Source organism: Aegilops tauschii, chromosome 5 (genome assembly GCF_002575655.3).
Source record: "Aegilops tauschii subsp. strangulata cultivar AL8/78 chromosome 5, Aet v6.0, whole genome shotgun sequence".
Lineage (NCBI taxonomy): Eukaryota > Viridiplantae > Streptophyta > Magnoliopsida > Poales > Poaceae > Aegilops > Aegilops tauschii.
The window spans coordinates 141,329,988-141,335,290 of NC_053039.3; the positions used below are offsets into that span (position 1 = coordinate 141,329,988).

Here is a 5,303-nt window from a genome sequence, read left to right on the forward strand (position 1 = left end):
GGTCTTTAAATGGCTAAAAAATCACTTAAATGTCTTCAAAAGGTCAAATGACCCCTGAAATTTTCCAAATTTTGACATGACAGTTGTATTAGTGCACGTTACACGTAGAAAAAATTTGAAGGCCGTAAGAGGAAGCTATCTCCCGTTCGTCATCAAATATCCATTATTCCCTCTTGGAAACACGAGCCTTCTAGCGAGTTGCTCCGGGTTGTGAGGGGTGTGTGTCCAAACTTTCGTCAAACATGCCAAATTTTTTACCACATCATCTTGGTGTCATGACATTACATCAACCAAGGTTTCATGTGTTTCTGATATTTTTTTAATATTTTGGAATTTAAATGCCATGGCACTCCATACTTAATTGTGTCATATCCGTTAGACCAACAAGATGATGCCCGGGCGTTGCTGCGGGACTTTATGCTAAAAATAATTGTTTTGAGCATTATTAGACTTAATCGCAAGAAGAACATCCCTTGGAATTTTGAGTCAATAAAGAGACATTGTGCACACAATTTTTAGAAAAGATGTTGAGTCAAAGAAGGTTGGGGAAGTAATGTTCAAAGTAGTTCATGTGTTTACTTAATTAAGTTATACTAATGTAAAAGGTTGAACCATCCAAATATTGTCACTATCTGTGAGAAAAATGGTAGTGTTGCAGAACTACTGTCATTGTATTACTGTTCCACAAATCTTTGCCTAACAATTTGGAAGCACCGAAGAAAATCCCTAAAGCAGGCTCCCTAGAGGTAAGTATTATCTGAACTTCTGTAAGGTCACCCGATGTGGCTGATATATCCATATCCCCTAACTCCAACTATCAGTTTCTCTGCAGCTACAAAGGCCATACAAAATCATGGGGAAAATGTACCACTTAGTCAATAGTACTACAAAAGAGCTACATGGAGACACGGACTGCAGCCTGAACAAAATTCAGTTTTGTTTCTTAGTCATCTTGCATCATACATCCTTTTGTATACAAATTCATGCAATGAGAACTGAATGGAGCATACCAAAAGTATAAGAACAATCGATGAACCTGTGGACCCCCAAGCGCCAATACCAAGTGTAGTAGCAGAAATTCTGATCTTGTTTTCCTATGAAATCAGGTAAAAAGGGAAGTAACAAACCATGTAAGCACACGTCTCTGAAGGTCATACTATCTGCAACATTGGAAACATATCTCAACAAAAAAGAACTTTTAAGATGATAATAGTAAGATGGCCTTTAGATAACTGACTCAAAGGTTAAGAAGAATTTGAGAAGTGGCAGGAATGAACGCCACATGTCTCATAGTGTTCGTGCATACAAAAGCAATAAAGAATTACTTGCATAGATTAGAAACAGTAATGTCAATACAAAGATTTGAAACTAAGAAGCCTTCCAATGATCACACTTGCATACATGAAAAGAGTGCATCAGAATCAGCGCAGCTATAGCTGAATGTAAAAGGAATAAATTTGGATGTTGGATCCATGTATGTGCTGTTATCTTGTTACCTGAGCTGAACAACTATTCTTATTTTTGGAGTATCGTAAAATGCAAGTAACTCGTTAACTATCTGCTTCTAGAATAAAATAACTATAGGAGACAAAAAAATGTTGCCACATAGACAAAAACTTGTAGAGAAAGGTCACCTTGTTTAACTGAATTTAAAATTGACCAATGCAGCAAAGCCAGCAATCACTAACCTGCAAAAATCTCAAGAACAACTGAATTAACATTACTCTAAGATGTGAACTAATGGATAGCAGTATAGCCAAAATAAAATGCCAGACCAAAGAAGAAGAATTCAATCAGGACCTATGTATGAGCGTAAATAAACTGACCTAAACCACATTGTCACATGAAAGCAAACTGACCGATGCACTTCTGTAAATTAAGGGATATTTAACCGGGCTGTACGTACTACATAAAAGATACTATATATACTGGAATCCTAATAGGAAGGTTTCTTTCAGATTGCCAAGGAACAGAATAATTCAAGATAGGATCATTCACAGCCAGCAAGACAATCCAACGTCACGCTTCACCTGTACCCAAAAAAGATACACGAATGCAAAAACATTACTGCATGTTCGCAATCACCTTAGCCTTGACTCGTTGGACCGGAAAACCAACAACACCGGCACACACACACACACAAAATAGGAGCTAATCTGTACAGACAACACACATGTACGTATTAGCGAGAGCTGGCAAATAATCTTACGGTGGCCTGGATGTAGTCCTCAAGGACTGACCGTACTTGTCGTAGAGCTGCTGCGAGTAGTCATGGGTAGGATTCTGCGTGCACATGTTGTATAACATGCTGCACCACAAAAGAGACAAACAGGGGGACAGAAACCCTATATCACCACCGGATTGGATTGAGTTGGCCTAGGCATGGACGGAGGGAGGCCGGGACGAAGGACGCACAGGGGGGCGGAAATCCTATATCAGCACCAGATTGGATCTAATCGGCTTGGGCGAGGCATGGACGGAGGGAGGCAGGGACGAAGGAAAATGAGGAGGCTGGAAACCCTATATTAGCACCGGATTGGATCGAATCGGCCTAGGCTAGGCATGGACCGAGGGAGGCGGGGACGAAGGCGACTTACGTGGTCAGCTGCATCATGTAGTCTTCGGAGTTGTGCTCGGGCTCTGGCCCTCGAGGATGTTGATGAGCATGTTGAAGCCCCTCTGCATAAAGTCTCACCCATCCTCCAGAACGATGGTCTTGCAATCCTTCCTTTGTCCCGCAAGTCGCCATCGCCGCCATAGCCGCCGGTTATCACCTCGATGGCGGACGCAAACCCTAGAGGAGGCTGGGCTCTGTTGCATCCATCACCGCATGGAATTTGTGGCGTTTGAGGAGAGAGATGGGGGTGGGAGTCGCGGTGACCAGATTATGAGGAGGGGTTCCGTCACTGACGCTTCAGTTGGAGAAAAGCATTGCTTCCGCTTCTGCGGATCGAAGAAGGAGGCGCTAACGGGTGGGGCGTGGAGCCAACACGGGGCCAACTCTCTGCTGCACATCTGGGCCACATATTGTCAATCAAACGGCCGAAAAAATTAAGATGACGTGGAAGCATGAGAAAGCAAAGAAATCAGATAGTGGGGATGAACTATTTAGATATTATAGATACTAGTTAAATACTCGTGCGTTGCCACGGGACAACATAACAATGTTACTTTGGTTGTATTTCTCCCAGCAACTAACCAACAAGACAAACTTTCGTTTGCCCCTCTTTAATCTCGGTCCACTCCTTGCTCTAGCTTTGGTGTCATCACTCTACTTCAATCCATACATTTTCACTATGACATGATAAGCTAGCTCTTTCATTGTTTTTATGGATTGGTAACGCTCATATGTAGGTGCATGTTTCTCAACTATCTGGATTTCGGACTACCAGGCTATTCAAATAAATGGTTCGTGTGATTTTCTTAAGTTGAACTTATTGACATTGTCTTGTCAAAGCAAGCGTATCAAAACATACTGGTTATGGAAGATGCAAACAAAAGATGCTCGAACTCTTACCGAAATCTGTTGATGATACATAGAAACTGGAGATAGTTCCATCAGTACATGCTTGCCTACCAAATGGAATTTGAACTACAAAGATATGTGAAAAATAATTTGAGTGCATATTGGATGCCACATCATTTATTTACAAAATCATATAGTTTCATGACCAAGTATTGAAGCAATTGGTCCTTCTATCAAAAATCTAAAATTCGTTCACAAACTCCAATGTATTTCTCCCACTTCGCTCCATTCTTGACCCTCATGTCTGTTTCTCCGCATGTAAGTCCCACCCGAAACACAAATAGGTAAAGTTTGATGATGGTCTCCATATTCTTTTTTTTTAGGAAAAAATGGTTTTCATGTTCCTTCACTACTTCTCTGTCGGTCTTCATATGTGGATATGGCTCACAATACCTTCTTTCTTATGTGGTTCCGTCACTGACGCTTCAGTTGGAGAAAAGCATCGCTTCCGCTTCTGCGGATCGAAGAAGGAGGCGCTAACGGGTGGGGCGTGGAGCCAACACGGGGCCAACTCTCTGCTGCACATCTGGGCCACATATTGTCAATCAAACGGCCGAAAAAATTAAGATGACGTGGAAGCATGAGAAAGCAAAGAAATCAGATAGTGGGGATGAACTATTTAGGTATTATAGATATGTTTGAAAATTCCTTCCAATTTACTGCACATGGAATTAAATGTCACACAAGTACACAAAATATGACTTTTCAAATCGTTATGATTAGATGTTGCATGTACATGTAGTGCAAATTTCAATTACGGTCATTAAATGGCTAGAAAATCACTTAATTGTCTTAAAAGGTCGAATGACCCCTGAAATTTTCCAAAATTTGACATGGCAGTTGTATTAGTACTACAAATTTTCTCGTACATTTAAAACACCATCCATTGCCACTTTACTCCAAATTCGTCTTTCACAGCTAATAAAAAATATCTACAACATCACACACAGTAGTTTTGTAGGAACCGTTTGCGATGAATTTTTTTGGGTCTATTTAAGTCTTCCTCCTTAAACTTCGCCGGCTCGTCTGCTCCAGTGCCGGCAACCCCCGAATCCATGAATCTCGATCCCCATTCCCACACCCCCATCTTGCAAAGATGATGTTGTGGAAACGCTTCGTGAAGGCCCGTACGATGGCCGCACCCCCCCGAGCACCGCCGCCTGCGCAGAGAGCGCGGCCGCCTACGCCGAAAGTGCCGCCGCATCCGCATTGAGCGCGGCTGCTTCCGCCGAGAGGGCATCTGCGACAGCCGACAGGGCAGCTACAGCAGCCGAGACGGCTGCAGCTGCTGCTACGATGGCGGCTGCAAATGCCGAGAGCGCTCGAGCTGCCGTCCGTGCCGCCAATGTCGCCCTGGCCCTAGTCGAGGCCATCCATGCTAAGATATTCCAGGCCACCTCGAAATCCAGCATGCAACCCACGTCCGAAAAGGCGGCGGTGTCCATGGATCACCTGCTTCCTCATGAGGTCGCCGAGCGGGAGCTGGAGATGCAGGAGGCGGCAGAGATTGAGGAGCATCGGAAGGAGGAGTTGCGCATGGCCAAGGTCGAGGTAGAGAAGAGTTTGTCCGTCGAGGAATCGGCGGTGGAGTACCAACGCGAGCTCTGGCGCAACCACTACTACGAGTACTACAACCTTGAGGGCAGCGCCGAGGATGAGGACGCGGTCGACTTCAGCAGGGGGACACGGAGTCCACCAATGGCGGCATGTCGCCAGGACAAGTCATCAACGTCTCATCTCACACCGACGATGCATAGGATGGCGCGGCGGCGGATTT

The 5,303-nt window shown here is 44.0% G+C and overlaps 1 long non-coding RNA gene across 1 annotated transcript; it reads right to left on the reverse strand.

The window, feature by feature from the left end:
* Positions 1 to 913: 913 nt before the first annotated feature.
* On the reverse strand, positions 914 to 2,945 carry LOC109779651 (uncharacterized). The gene is made up of 3 exons (XR_002236881.4): positions 2,598 to 2,945; positions 1,635 to 1,688; positions 914 to 1,094 (listed from the first exon to the last, which is right to left on the reverse strand). It is a non-coding gene; the product is annotated as an uncharacterized lncRNA (long non-coding RNA).
* Positions 2,946 to 5,303: the final 2,358 nt, after the last annotated feature.